The sequence below is a fragment of the Zootoca vivipara genome, chromosome 3 (assembly GCF_965207765.1).
Source record: "Zootoca vivipara chromosome 3, rZooViv2.hap1.1, whole genome shotgun sequence".
NCBI classification, from domain to species: Eukaryota; Metazoa; Chordata; class Lepidosauria; order Squamata; family Lacertidae; genus Zootoca; species Zootoca vivipara.
In genome coordinates, this window is record NC_142586.1 from 81,711,087 (window position 1) to 81,726,895 (window position 15,809).

At 46.2% G+C, this 15,809-nt stretch overlaps 1 long non-coding RNA gene across 1 annotated transcript in view; it reads right to left on the reverse strand.

Moving 5' to 3' along the window:
* The window catches only part of LOC148686327 (uncharacterized), a 72,738-nt gene that overhangs the window by 37,067 nt on the left and 19,862 nt on the right, over window positions 1-15,809 (reverse strand). The window contains exon 2 of the long non-coding RNA XR_015949347.1: window positions 2,538-2,627. This is a non-coding gene — a long non-coding RNA (uncharacterized LOC148686327). The remainder of the gene's footprint in view (window positions 1-2,537; window positions 2,628-15,809) is intronic.

A 15,809-nucleotide genomic window follows, 5' to 3' on the forward strand; every position in this document is an offset into this window, starting at 1 on the left:
ATTTTTCCAACTTTCAGATCAGTTCTTCACATTTCCACGTCAATTTGTGAGTTTTTGGCAGCACTGCAGTTCCCCAGCAAAAGGTCTTTTCAGCCAGGGTGGGAAAAGCCACTCTCATTCTCCTCTCTGCAGCAAGGCCAGACAAAGGCAGCCGGAGAGTACAGTGGTACCTCAAGTTACAAACGCCTCAGGTTACTAAGAGTTTGGATTTGATATCCCGCTTTATCACTACCCGAAGGAGTCTCAAAGCGGCTAACATTCTCCTTTCCCTTCCTCCCCCACAACAAACACTCTGTGAGGTGAGTGAGGCTGAGAGACTTCAGAGAAGTGTGACTAGCCCAAGGTCACCCAGCAGCTGCATGTGGAGGAGCGGAGAGGCGAACCCGGTTCCCCAGATCACGAGTCCACCACTCTAACCACTACACCACACTGGCTCTCACTGACTCTTCTTCTTCAGGTTACCAACGCTTCAGGTTACAAACTCCGCTAACCTGGAAGAGTTACCTCGAGTTGAGAACTTTGCCCCAGGATGAGAACAGAAATCATGTGCCGGTGGCACAGCGGCAACAAGAGGCCCCATTAGCAAAAGCACGCCTCTAGTTAAGAACAGTTTCAGGTTAAGAATGGACCTCCGAAACAAATTAAGTTTGTAACTAGAGGTACCACTGTATAGAAACTTGGCAAAGGTTCTGGAGTCGTGACGGCCAGAACATCTCTCTCCTGGCAGGCAGCTGCCTCCCTTCCTTGCCTTTACTTAATGTCTCCCTTTTTGCAACATTGAGAAGTCTGGGGTGAGCAAAGTGGGGGAGAGGAAGAGAAGGGAGGAAAATGGAAGGCACAGACAGCTGCCTGTTAGATAAGAACGGGAAACGCCACAAAGCAAAGCACCGGCAAGGCCTGGGGCGCATACGTGCAGTCAGTGGTGTGAGCCGGTGCTAAGCGACACGCACCTCTGTCTCAAAATGGCTTTGCTGGCAAGCCAAAGGCAAGTCAGCTGAGGCCCCTGTCCACCGGCCAAATCAGCTGCCAGGGAGTGAAACAGATGATGGCATGTGCTTATCCCTTGCCCGCTCCCTCCATTAGGGCTGCACCTGGCCTTGATGCCTTTGTGCTCAGATACTGAGTGTGCGTGCCTCCGAGCACATGAGCCTCTCTCGCTCCCTTTCTCTCCTCCTGGCACTTCTGTGCCAATGATGCCACATGCCCTAGATTGGCAAGTATCATTTTCAGTAGGAAATCAGAGCCGTCCCCAATCTCAAGCGTCCTAACTTGTTCCAACGTCACGATTCCAAACTGTTTGCCGGATAGTCACCATTGTGGACTACCCTTGGGAGGAAGCCTAGAGAATGGCTTGTAAGAGGAGCTGGGGCAAAGAAAGAGGTCTGTTTGTAGATCCCCTGAATTAAAAGGACAGGGAAAACTGCTCTGGTGGATTGCGGCCTGCCTACCCAGGAGAGGAGAATTATATGAATCCTCATAATACTGCTGATTCCAGTTCCATGCTGATCTGGAGGAGCTGGGTTGTATTCACATAGCTGTCAAGTTTTCCCTTTTCTTGCGAGGAAGCCTATTCAGCATAAGGGAATTTCCCTTTAAAAAAGGGAGAACTTGACAGCTATGTGTATTCAGCTCAGAGCAGACCTGATGAAATTGAAGTTAATGAACTAAGGTAGTCGTGTCCTGGATGGGTCTACTCTGAGTAAGAAAACACTAACCACCACCCTCTGGCTGTATAGGAGGAGGATGGATAGGAAAAAAAGGACAGGAGCCTGTTCATTTCTTGGCCCAGTTTGAAGTGCTGGTTTTAATCTATAAAACCCCAGACGGGTTGGGGCTAGTTAACCTCAGAGATTGCCTCCTAGCACATATGCCTACCCCAACCTTCAGCTTTGTTTTGGAGGCCCCACCAAGAGAAGGGAGGTGTGTTGCTACCAGGGAGATACCCCACCTCCTCACAAGAAGCTCTCCTGGCACTTTCTTCATATTTGCGGCACCTGAAGCCCTTTTTAATCCACACCAGCTTTACATTTGGGTCGTTTTGTTCCATCTCTGTTCACAACAGACATTTTGCACCTGGATGCTCTGCACCAAAGTCACGTATTTTAGAAGGGGACACCCAGTTGCCTGCAAATGCCCTGCTCCTACTGCACATTGACTTTGCACTGAACTTCACGCTTATAATCTCTGTTTGTTTTTGTCAGATATGCAAGAGTAATTATCAGGTGTGCTCCTTCCACGTAGCCTTTTATTCCAGAAAACATTCCAGGTGGCATATCCTTATCCAATGATGATGGATCAGTTGGGGGAGGGGAGAATCTGCATGGTGCAAAGGTGGTGCTGATATGTCAAGTTACTGTTGATTTCAGTTATTTTTTGGTTTGAATAGTTTTTTTTCCCACAGCAATTTACTGATAATTTCATTGTTTTATTCTTTCTACAATCCACTTTGCTGTTTGTTTGTTTGTTTGTTTGTTTAAATAAATAAATAAATAAATAAATAAATAAATAAATATGAACTATGGACCATGGTTACTCACTGTGCTTAGGGAACTTCTGTGTGGCTGGCACTTCCCGATGTGTGTTCCATGACCTTTCCACTCCAAGTGCTCATGAGAGCGATGACATAACTGTCAACGGGAATGGCAACTTTTATTGGGTTGATGCAATGGATAGTGCTATTTGTCTGGTTTGTTTGTGAGCTGGGGTTTCCCCCACCTTGCTTCTTTTATCTGCTGCCAACTCCATTCTCAACTGCAGCAGGAAGGACTCTCTCTCTCTCTCTCTCTCTCTCTCTCTCTCTCTTTCTCTCTTTCGTAGTGCTGACTTTTATCACCTCAAGGTTCTTTTGTACTTCAACTCCGGTTGAAATCACGGCCAGTTAGGTACTGCACCAAGTGTTTGAGTGAGACTCTGCCCCAAAGAGCCTGCAATGTAAGGGCAGTGGTGAACGGTGCCGCTTGGCTGCCTGGGGCCGGGGCATCGCTCCACAGCGTGCATGCATCCTGATGCATGCATTGTGACATCACGATGCATGACACGCACCAGGATGGACTGCGCATGTCCGCACATGCACAGTCCATCCGGGTTGGTGCTGCTGCTCGGCTCGGCTGGTGCGCTCTGAAGCAGAGCACGCTACGGAGTGGGTTGCCGGGCAGCGAGGGGTGGGCCAGGGGCTGGGGGCGCTGCCCCCACGCTGCCCCTCCAGAGTGAAGCTAGGAGCTGCCCGCCCCCTTCGCCCCTCCCTTGCTACGCACCTGTGTTGTTGCCACCAGGAGCCACCTATTATCTCTAATGCTGAAAACGTTCATTATGATAAAGTGAGAACTTGTCTATTATCTTTTTTTTTTTTTGCAGTATGTGTTACAGCTGTTCTCTTTGGAGACAGCATGAAGATTACAAGGGAACATAGATCCTGCCTGGTGCCCTAATAAGATTTATATAATAAAATTTATGCATTGCGTAATTGTTAAAAGAAAATCTCAAAATGGCTTACAAAGAGAATTAAACAATAAAATTAACAGTTATAACAGTTATATCCCTGTCCAATCATGGAGGTCTTCAGGGGAGTCACTGCTAGTGACAAATAGTGATTGATAGCCTTATCCTCTATGAATTTGTCTAATCCTCTTTTAAATGTATCCAAGTTGGTGGCCATTACTACATCTTGTGGGAGTGAGTTCCATAGTTCAACTATATGCTGTGTGAAGAAGTACTTCCTTTTATCTGTCCTGAATCTTCCAACAGTCAGCTTCATTGGATGTCCATGAATTCTAGAGAGGGGAAGAAAATCATTTCTCTCTCCACTTATGCTATTAGTCTCCATCCGTACCTATTTCTATTGTTGCCCTCATATTAAAGGGACTCCCTTTCTAGGGAAATTCTAACAATCTCTCCTCTCTGCTTTCTGCTGACCAATAAGCCCTTGGGTTGTTTCCAGCGGCCTTTGGGAATTAACCACTGATCTGCCCTGTTATATTTGGATGGCTTCCCTGTTGTTTTGGGCTTGTAGGAAATATTTCCATTCCTTTCATTGTTGCACAAACTGTTGCAAACTATGAAAGATCTGCAGTTTAACAGGAATACTTTAAATACTTCACACCATGAAGCCCACGCAGCTTCCCCCAGTTGTGCTGGTTGGCTGTGCAGACAAAGGCAGTGGAGCCAGTTTAAGATCTGCTGAGAGCCACCTGGAATGCATTTTATACATAAAGCTTCCCAACAACCTGCATATTGCACATTCACCCTGACATGTTTGCAGGGAGATTAGATGATGTTGGCTATTTCATTACCATTCATTCCGATTTGTGTGTGAGGAAGTTAGATGACGCTGCGGCAAAGCAAAGGTTACCTCTCACACTTTCTGTTGCATTTTCCCATGGCTTTCCTTATTGGTCGGGGGGGGGGTTGAGCCCGATCTTTTGGGGAAGCGGGTTGCTTGTACAAGATCTTCTGATCAACTTTCATTTCACAACCTGAATTTGCTGGTATGTGATGGATTCCCGCCTGGAAATAGCCACAGTCTGGAAGGGACCGTGGTCAGGATGCAAACTCACAGCTAGACAGTGAGCTAGACAGACGGACCAAAGGCATTGGCTGCACTTATGCAGTCTCTGGAAGAAGCACCCTCCTGGGTCCAAGGCACCCTTGTTTGTCCTGCCACAGAGCTAGTATTATCATCTGGACTCTGCCCTGAGAGCACGCCACGAACAAGAAGTTGTGAAACCCACCTGCCCCAAAGCTTTTCTGCCAGGAAAATACACTTCAAGGAAACTGGGTGTGCTTGTTATTGTCACTACGTGCAGGGCAACGCTCAGCTTCCTCACAACTAGGTGCTGTAGGAGAATGAAATGTCTCCTCAGTTCATGAAGTCGAGAGAGGAGGAGAATGAACCAAAGAGCACCGACATTTGCAGTTTTATGGGGAGCCTGGGAGGAACGGAGTCTCATTGGTCATCGCTGCATCAAAGTCAAAGTTCAATGAGCAACTTTTCCCTTCTAAATGGTCTCATCGTCTTCCGGATGAGAGTGAGTCAGAAAAAGATGGATGTGGATGTCCCATGCCAACAAAGGCTCATTTTCTATATTTTGAGGTTGCCAACTGATCAAGATGCAAGGGACAGCCTGGACTATTATTGTGCTTTAAATAAGTAAACCTGGGACCAATTTACTTGTGGTGTTGCCCTGCCCCATAGATGCCCAATCAGCTGCTTTAGTCTACAGAACTGGCCTTGTTACAGGTGCTGCAGATAGTCATTCTGCACTTGTATGAAACTGATCTTTTACTGTAGTACACCTACACTTTGGAACTCCCTGCCTGTTGACATCAGGCAGGTGCCTTCATTGCACACTTTTATGCACCTGCTTAAAATATTTTTGCTTAGGTGCACCTATCCAGACACGAAGCATGCAGAATGCCGACTGCTTTGCTTCCTGTCGATTTTAATTATCTTTTGACTGTTGGAAATACCTGTTTTCAACTGCCTTTTATTTATATATTAAATAGTTTGATTAAAATTTCTGTAAACCGCCTAGAGGTTTTCTTACAATAAAGTGCTATGCAAATGTTGTGAATTAGATAAAATAAATAAATAGCAGCTTGCTCTGCAGAAATCAGCCACGGAAGATGATTTTCACAGCATGGAGACAGACATTGTCACCTGCTAATGTCTGTGCATCACACTTCTATTAAAAAGCACTCCTGCAAAGGCTAGTTGAAAAACTGGCAACTGTATATTGTTTGGAGGTCTTCCCCCCCCCCCCAAAGGGTAACAAGGAAGGTCAGACAGTACTAATAAAATGCTACAAAGAAGTTTAGTTTTACATGGATTAATGATGCCCTGTGGGCTTTTGTTGCTTGCACTCTCCATATAAGCATAGTCAACTGTTAATTTTCTAAGCCCTAGTTTTCAGCTTGTTTCCTTGCCTTTGCTACAGTTATTTGCTTTCATCATTGTTTATCATTTTCTCTGCCATTGCCCTTTTAGAATTGGGGAGGGGGGAGTTTTCCAGGGAAAGAGTTCAGAAAAATATGAATGCATATCATAAAGTTAGATTTGCTAACTGTTTGTACTGTTTCTGCTCCTGAGACTTTAACAGCAGCCTAACACACACACACACACAAACAAATATATAATTGGAAGCTTTTCCCAATAGGACAGGTGTGGAGAACCTTCAGCCGTCCTGATGTTGCTGAACTACAACTCCCATGATCCCTGGCCATCGGCCATATCTGCTGTGGCTGATGGGAGTTGTAGTTCAGCAACATCTGGAAGGTCAAAGGTTCTCCATACCTGAAATAGGAAGATGGTGGTGGGGAAAATCCTCCTGCTTGTCAGGCTACTGTTAAAAGTGCACAAGCAGAGCAGGCTATAAAGTCATCAATCCTCAATGTAGTTCATCAGCAGAGTGGATGTGGATGTGGTCTTGAGCAGCGCCTGGAGGCCACCTGAGAACGATATTTAAAGTATTATTTGCTCTTTGCAGGAAGAGTACAGGTGTAGCAAACAACCAACCCAAAATAACACTGCAAGAGGTTGGGAGGGGGGGGTAGAATGGGAAATTGGCAAGGCACAAGCAAGAAGTATTGAGAGAGTTTAGAAGTGAGAGTCCAGTAGCAGTAGATGCCTTGTGGAAGGAAAGGGATTTAAGTTGTAAATCCAGGGCCTCCCCTATGACAAGGCTGGGTGGCGCAGGGCGCCGGGCTGCTGGGGGGCGCCGCGCTGCAGCGCCCGCCAGACAGCCACGTTGGGAAATGGGGGGGCGCCGGAGGGATCTTCGCACCACGGCGCCAGGGCGCCAGATATGCTTAAGACGGCCCTGTGTATATCTGTAGTAGGAGTGGGTAAATCTGTCAATTTTCGTTTCTCATTTTTCCAACCTTAACTTCAGTTCTACAAATTTCTTTTGTCTATGAATTCTTTTTCTCAAAGTCCTCATGAAACTGTCAGCATTTTAGTGCAAATTTCTCCTCACTCATATACACATTTTTGTATGCAATTTTGCCAGGCAAATATATTTTTTGCAAGCAGTTACACCTAAAATATAAGTGCTTTTCTGTGATGGTACTCGGCAGTATGGGGTACTGTGACCTTGTTTTTTGCTACCTATGGAAGACATTTCATGCTGGTATCCATGACCAACATACACTTACCATAGGAAGTCAGCTATGTCCTGATTGTGGAGATCACACAGTAGTGATCTCTCTCCCCCAACCCTCTCTCCCTCTCTCCCACACAAATATAATGGTCACACCACACTCACTCTCATTTCATAGAAATCACTTAGAAGGTGCCTGTGTATTTTGCCCCATAACTTTCTTTCTAGGAGGGCTAGAGACCTAATTCTTTTCCTTCTTTCTTTTAATGAAAGCTCAGAGTATGGAAAACCTACCTTGGAACACCAATGAAATTCTATGCAGGCCCCATGGCAGCCATGCTCAGCAGGTTGCTGATCACTGGCCTAATATAATGCATTCTCACTAATAGGATATTTTCACTAAGATATGCAAACTTAAACTAGTATATATGTTTTTGTACACATTGGAGAGCAGTTTTGCAAAAGTCAGAGCAGTTGAAATTTTGAAAGAGGGTCGGGTCTCACTTTGCTTCAGGACGGACAATGAAGTAGATTTGCCTTCAAATGCAAACTGAATGGATTTTTTTTCCCTGCATCCCTAAGACATCTTGAGCTATTAGGTTGGTGCGGCATGGGGTAAGGCCAGATGAGAACGATGACAGTAATCCGGCACTTTTAATAGCTGTTCAGGGGAGAGAGTTTCCACAGGTTTAGCTAGTCACGCAATCTACGCCTGCTGAAAACCCCCACTTCTGCACAACGTCTAATGACACAGGAGCCCTGGAGCCCCTTTGAACCTGGCCACCCTACATGGGCACAGCTGAGATGCCCAGTTAGAACAAAACAGCACCAGTAAGTTAAGGAAAAGAAAGCATTGATTATAAATCAAGACCGGACTCATTTGCTCATTCTCAATTAATTGAGTCCTTCAGTTTTGAGGATTTCAGCCCTTTCTCATCGAGAGAGACAAAAGTTGACATACACAAGGGATTCAGGATGCTGGCAAGGCCCTGCGGGGGTGTTGCTGAGGCCTCTGCCAATGCAAATTGCTACAAGCAGCTGAGGAAACCAGGAGCATTTCCGCTGGGCTCCCGCAAGAGCCATGCCTGGAATCACGTCTGCCCACAGACGGCTATGTTTGTATAACTCTGGAATAATGGATACTCAGTTATGGATGAAGGTGCCAGCACCTGGATCGTCCTTCTCCCGCTGTGCAAAGGGTGTGTGTGTGTGTGTGTGTGTGTGTGTGTGTAGTGCTGCATCAGCATACAGCTGTGAAGAAAATGTGCAGACTAGGAGAGCTATAGTTATACACGTTATGTGTATGGCATTTAAATGGCATTTAGCCATTGTACATGTATGGATGCCTAGCCTCACATTGTCCACATTGTTGGTAGTTATTTTAAAATAAAGGTGTGCCAGGATGCCAATCTGCTTGAAGGCTGTATCCTGCAGCCTGGGAACTTTTGCTCTGATCCCTCCAGACATAAGAACATAAAAGTGATTGATGCTCTCTCTCTCCCCCCCCCCATCATGAATATGATGTATTGAGGCAGCTCTAACTTCCCGATTCTAACAATCTTATCCACGATCTGCCATCGCTACCCATGTAGCTCAACCACTTCATACAGGAAGCACATGCAAAAAAAGTTTCCCAGGTTGCTTTCCCAGGCTCAGCTATGCGTGAGCTGAGCTTAGGATACTGGAATGCTCACACACCCCTCTTCTCCATTGGGCTGTGGTGCAGTTTTATGAGGGGAACTGGCAGGCAGCCACACAGTAACAGTCTGGCGGAAGGCAATCTCGTTGCACAAATGCAATCGGGATGCACTTTTTAGAATGCAAAGAGCAACCAGGCCTGGGCACTTACTGGAACCAATGGAGGATTTCCCTGCAAGGCAAATAGCAGTTTCAGGGAGGGGATTCTTGTCAGTTCAGGCTTCCTCTTGGCTGCAATTTATAAAACAAAAACCAAAAAAATGCACATTCAGGGCCCTTTCAGACAGATGTTTTTACTGCAGGTGTATTCTGCAATGTATTCTTGACATGATAATAGTGCATTGGGGTGGATTTATTCTGCTTTAGTATCGGTGCAAGAATGTTAGTGCAAGTTCCAGAATTTCAACAGTGTGACTGCTGCCCCACCCTTAAAAAAAAACCTTTTGCAGGCTCATATAGTATTGAATGTGGGATTGTGGGGAGCACCCCAAAAGCATCAGGAGCAGAAATCACCATGAATGCACAATAAAAAAGGACATCTGGGTGAGCCCTCAGTTTCTATGGCACAATTGTCACATCTCCTTTAGCCTTCAGCAAGCTCATTCTTGCTATGGAGCTCATAAATGCAGGATGTCCATGTCCAGTTAGGAGTTAGGGAAGAGAGGTCGGATCTCCTGCACCTTACTCTGAGCCACTCCCATTCCATGTATGGAGAAACCAACCAGGCTGACAACTGAATCTTACTTATACATTGGGAAGAGGACAGCATCCCCCTCTATTCCTGAGGGGAGCAGGCTAGCTTAGAGGGAAATGACAAACTCCATGGCACACACAGCTTTCTTCTCCACAACCTCATCGCCATTCCCTTTCCCTATCTGCTGACTGTCACCCTCTTCTGGCTAATGATGGGGTTTGACTTGACTTTAAGAATTGCTTAGAAGAGGGCATGTCAGCAGATGCTAAGGAGGCCACTTATGCATTGCCCAAAAAGAGGAGTTGCATCACCAAAAGAAGAGGATGCTTCTTTGCATAAAATTTGCAAGTGCTCATTTAGAAACAGCGACTGTAATTTAAATACAATACATCCCACCATGGGACCCAGGTGGCGCTGTGGTTAAACCACTGAGCCTAGGGCTTGCTGATCAGAAGGTCGGCGGTTCAAATCCCTGTGACGGGGTGAGCTCCCGTTGCTCGGTCCCAGCTCCTGCCAACCTAGCAGTTCGAAAGCACTTCAAAGTGCAAGTAGATAAATAGGAACCGCTACAGCGGGAAGGTAAACGGCATTTCCATGTGCTGCTCTGGTTTGCCAGAAGTGGCTTTGTCATGCTGGCCACATGACCTGGAAGCTGTACGCCGGCTCCCTCGGCCAATAATGCGAGATGAGCGCGCAACCCCAGAGTCAGTCACGACTGGACCTAATGGTCAGGGGTCCCTTTACCTTTACCTTTTACATGCCACCATAGTGGGGAAGACGGTGACCGAGTGGCTTGTGTGCCTGTTCTGCTGCCCAAGTGCTGGTGATTGGACACTTCAAGGCATTCCCTGCTGCCCTCCCTTCTTACAGCTGTCTGTCTTTAAAACAGACTTGGATTGGACAGCTTTTTAAATAGAAGGCATGGGCGTAGGCAGGGGGGCAGGAGGGGGCAATTGCCCCCCCTAGAAGCAGGGCCACTGGCCAGCCTGCCCCACTGCCCGCCCGGTGCCGTCTCCCTTCTCCCTGGCTGGCTGTGGGGCGGGCGGCGGGAAAGCACCAGAGCCGCACAAAGCGTTTGGCTGGCTTTCCCTCCCTCCGCCCCACAGCCAGCAAGGGAGAAGGGAGACGTCCCTTCTAGCCGGCTGGCTGTGGGGCGGGCGGAGGGAAAGCCAGGCAACCGCTTTGCGCGGCTCTGGGGCTTTCCCTCCACCTGCCCCAGCGATTGCAGAGGGGGAGGAGGGGATCGGAGCAGCCCGATTTCGGGCTGATCCTGGCTCCCCCTCGTCCCTTCCGATCGTGGAGGGGGAGGAGGGAGTCGGAGCAGCCCGATTTCGGGCTGATCCTGGCTCCCCCTCGTCCCTTCCTATCGCGGAGGGGGAGGAGGGAGTCGGAGCAGCCCGATTTCGGGCTGATCCTGGCTCCCCCTCGTCCCTTCCGATCGTGGAGGGGGAGGAGGGAGTCGGAGCAGCCCGATTTCGGGCTGATCCTGGCTCCCCCTCGTCCCTTCCGATCGTGGAGGGGGAGGAGGGAGTCGGAGCAGCCCGATTTCGGGCTGATCCTGGCTCCCCCTCGTCCCTTCCTATTGCGTAGGGGGAGGAGGGTATGTAAAGTGGTATGTTTTGCCACGCTAAGACCTGCTGAAATTCTCTCTTCCATGCATCTACAGAAACCCTGTCCCCTTATTAACTCCCAGTGAGGATCAATATGAATAGGGATGCTCTAGGGATGGCTTCAGGTGTCTTTAAAAGTCCAGACACTTGATATAAAGTCTTCTTTAAATGTATGTATACATTTGAATGCTCCACTCTAGAGACAATGTGCATGGCAGGCTTGTGATGAACAGGAAGAAGAAACCAGTCAATTAAATCCTTTTTCCAAATACAGAAGGGAGGAAATCTGCCCCAGTTCTAAGCCTTCACTTGCTAAGCTAAGCCCTAGAGGGTGGGGTCTTCAGCTGGGGCTTATTAAGGAGCAGCCAGCCTCCTAGTTAGCCACAAGGAGGGTGGGTGCATTTTCTCCCACACTGATCAGAAGCTCCACAACTCTGTGCCCTGAAGTCAAGGGACCAGGTTGAAATGTTTTGTTTACTCCCTTCTGTGAGAAAGAAGAGATTTCACAGGGCTATTTTCCCTGCCACGGAAAAGCGAGCTTGGTGAATAGATCTTGGCAAAGAGGGGCTTGTTTATTTATTCCTTTGAGGCAAGAAAAACATCTGATTACCTCCCTGAGACTTTGGTTTTCCTGGTCTGGTGAAGACAAAGAAAGACCCTTAGCTTAGACGGTTCCCAATGATCCCTGGAGATTAGTGGGAATCATTGCTTCTAAGTCCCCTAGTACAAGAGAGGAAAGGCACATGACTGTGTTTCTTCAAGTGCCCCCCCCCAATCTTGTTTTCTACCCAATACAGGCTGGAGTTCCTCAATGCATACAAACAAGCATCTTACCGTGTTTCTCCGAAAATAAGACACCGTCTTATATTTATTTTTCCTCAAAAAAAACCCACTATGGCTTATTTTCAGGGGATGTCTTATTTTTCCCCTTCCTCCTCCTGCCGTGGCTGGCATTGCTGCTGCACCTATTACTATGTCTTATTTTCGGGGTATGGCTTATATTCCTTGAATGCTTAAAAATCCTGCTATGGCTTATTTTATGGCTATGTCTTATTTTTTGGAGAAACAGGGTATGTTCCACTAGAGTCTGTGTTCTCTCTTGGACAAATATTATCCAACAGTAAGAAAGAGTCAAAGTCTAGAATTGGTTGATGTCAAACAGTAGACAAAGGAAGGGATTTCTTTTGCTTAATGTATTGATCCTATCCATGAACTCAGGTATCTGTCCCTAAGACAAGAGTGCTGTCTTTTTCTAGACCAGTGTTTCTCAAACTTGGGTCTCCAGCTGTTGTTGGACTACAACTCCTATCATGCCTAGCTAGCAGGACCAGTGGTCAGGAATGATGGGAGCTGTAGTCCAACAACAGCTGGAGACCCAAGTTGGAGATCTAGGCAGGAGCTCTGTGGCAGCTTTCCTGGGGTCCTCCAGGTATTTTGGGTTACAGCTTCCATCAGCCCCAGCCAGTGCAGCCATGATGATGGGAATGGTGGTCCTAAATATATGGCGAGCACCTGGTTCAGGAAGGCTACTCTTTGACTTAAACATTCATAGGTTTCTCCCACTCCCACCATCACTGCACTTGTGTGCTGGAGGAAGTTCTACCTCTTGAATTCTGCCTGTTATGTAGGTGTTAAAGGCATGGAGTCCCCATCTATGAAAAACATGGCGGCAGCAACTCTATCCTAAGCATCTAAGGTACATCTCCACAGATGTTTTTTCATCCTCCTGATTATGTGCTAAGCCACCAAACCAGATGTACAGAAAGCAAATAAATACAAATACAAATACCTTTATTGGCATTACGAGTTAAAACATTTCAAAACACTAGGATAAATTTAAAAGGGACAGGAGTGAGGCTGTCGAGGATCACAAGGTACTCGATTATTCTGCTTCACCCTGTCTATTCCCTAGAGGCATGATTCATTAAGAACCCTTTCGGGTAAGATGGAGATTAAAAAGGAAGCCACTGAGGCAGTAACGTGCTTGTCCCTGTCCACTAGAAGGAACCTCATTTGGCTTTCTCTCAGAGCCGTGGGTTGCAGGTCCAATATCTTGCTCAGCATCTGTTTGCAGAGTCTGCTGTGCAAGGGGCAGTCCAAAAGAATATGGTCCAGTGAATCTGGTTACAGGCACACAGGCGAGTTTGATAAGGAGTTTGCAAGTATCTAATAAATATTATTATTATTATTATTATTATTATTATTATTATTATTATTATTTCCCGGCCTATCTGGCTGGGTATCCCCTCCATCTACCTGTGCAAAGGGAAAGCATTTAGTCTTGCTAGTGTACAGAAAGCAGTCCCTGGGGAAAGAATGCACAAACCATGCAGCAGCATTTCTTACAACCACATTTTAATTTTTTGCACTTCTAATGTATGGACCGTGTTATCAGGAGTATGGAACCCAGTGCTCTTCATGGGTTTGGGGTGGACATGTGGGAGGAGCAGGGCTAGATACAAGCACTGTGTGACTTATAAATCTCAAGTGCACCGAATGAACATATCCAAGACCTTGATGCAGAAGGAGCCATTACTGCCTGCCAGTGATATGTGGATCTTTCTTCCTTCCTTCCTTCCTTCCTTCCTTCCTTCCTCTTCTGTTATTTCCAGTCTCAGGAAATAATTCCAAAACATCTGCAAAATCAAAACTTCAAAACCAAAAGAAAACATTCCAAATTCGAAAACGAAGATCTGCCCAAATGACGGGATATATTCCCACCACAGAAGTTGGGTTTTCTGATTGCATCATTTGGATGGAGGAAGGATTAGTGCAGAAATCTAGATGGCAGTTCTATTCTTTTCTGCTTATGGTGCTGGGCAATATAAATTATACCATGTATAATTTCTGCTTAGCTTGGCAACTGGAGTCTTCCTGCTCGGTAGACCTCATCCTTAGTCACCGTTTCTTATAACTAGATTATTTGAGGTCTACCAGCTCCTATTGACCATGAGTTCTGTAGAAAAGGCACTATATTATGGTAGTTTGTGTTTAAGAGCTGGCACAGAGATCCAAGATGCTGGGGAAAATACGTATTCTGCGTCGGGGATTATTGGGAAAGAAACTGAAAATAAAATTGTACCTATGATAATACAAATCTATGGTGCAGTTGTACTTGGATTACTGTGTTTGTAGAGCTGGGAAAGGTATAGAAAAGGATAACCAAAAATGGGGTTGGAGCATAGCTGTCAAGTTCTCCCTTTTTTTAAGGGAAATTCCCTTATGCTGAATAGGCTTCCTCACAAGAAAAGGGAAAACGTGACAGCTATGGGTTGGAGCAACTCCCCTTTGAAGAAAAGTTACAATGCTTAGGGCTTTTTAGTCTAGAAAAAATATGAGTTAAGCTGAATATGATAAAGGTGTCCTCTGCTCCACCCCACCCCCCCAAATAATACTAGAATACAGAGTAATCCAATGAAGCTGAATGGTAGGAGACTCAGGACAGACCAAAGGAAGTAATACTTCACACAGCACATAGTCGAAACATGAAATTTGCTACCCCCCAAATTGCCACCAACTTGTGTGGTTAAAAAGACAAATTCATTGAGGTTAAAGCTATCAATGACTACTAGCCATAAGAACTAAATTGTTATGAGTTGTGGGGTCAGTCTGGATGATAACTAGATCCCTTCCTGTTCTTGGGATCCTGTATCTGTGAGTGTACTGTAGAATGTATAAGAGGAAACTTGCCTCTTTGTCAAGTTAGTGGCTTTGGCTGCTAATTAAGTACCATCAATTTAACATATCTAAATAAGTCGCTGTGTGCCATTGAACAAATGGATGGGCCTTTAACCAATCTCCCTCACTTGGCTGGTACACAGGAGAATAATACACAGAGTTGCAAGAGAGAGGTGGAAGCTGGATGCCGGCAGCTGCAAACACAGATATATTTATTGGTCTGTGCTGAACCTAAGCTGGACTTCAGGGCTTCGCTGAAAATGAATGGGGAAGAAAGATCTGTTGGGGTGCTAATGCTGTGATATCCCCCATCCTTTGCTCAGGTTGCATATATGTGTGTCAATAAAACCATATATCCTAAAGACACTACAGTCTTCATTCTCCTTCATTCCAAGGAAACCGAACCTGGTAAGTGCCAGAATTCTTGGAGCCTCTCAGAACTTGGATACTGGGGTAGCACTTAACAATATTTTAACTCCAGTATCAAAGGCTGCATGTCTCTGCAATCAGTTGCTGGGGCATACAAACAGAAGAGGGCTATTGTGGTCATGTACTGCCTGTGGGCTTCTGGTTGGCCACTGTGGCAACAGAATGCTGGACTAGATTAGACTTTAGTCTGCTCCAGTAAGGCTCTTCTCTTGTTCTTGGACTGTGTTCATACATGGCTAGGTCACTGTTGGGATAAACACATTTTTGTACAATGTTCCCTTCTCAGTTTTGTGACCTGTGCTTAAGATATTTTTGCATGCTGACTGTCTTTCACCCTTCTAGCCTGACTTCTTTTAAACTAGCAAAACACCCATCGTTATGAGACACAATGCGTTCAGATATGTGAAGAACCTGCACACTGCAAAACTCATGGAGATGAAGGCTGTGTTTTACCCACATGCATCACAAAGGTCCATGCACTACAAAGGCCAGGACTGGTTTGGCTGTAAGCATATGTTTGCTGCGGAGTAATGTATGGAGAAACCCCTATGCTGGTGGCAAATTAATCAAAGTCCTGGACAACACCTGGAGTGGTTTTAGTCTGGT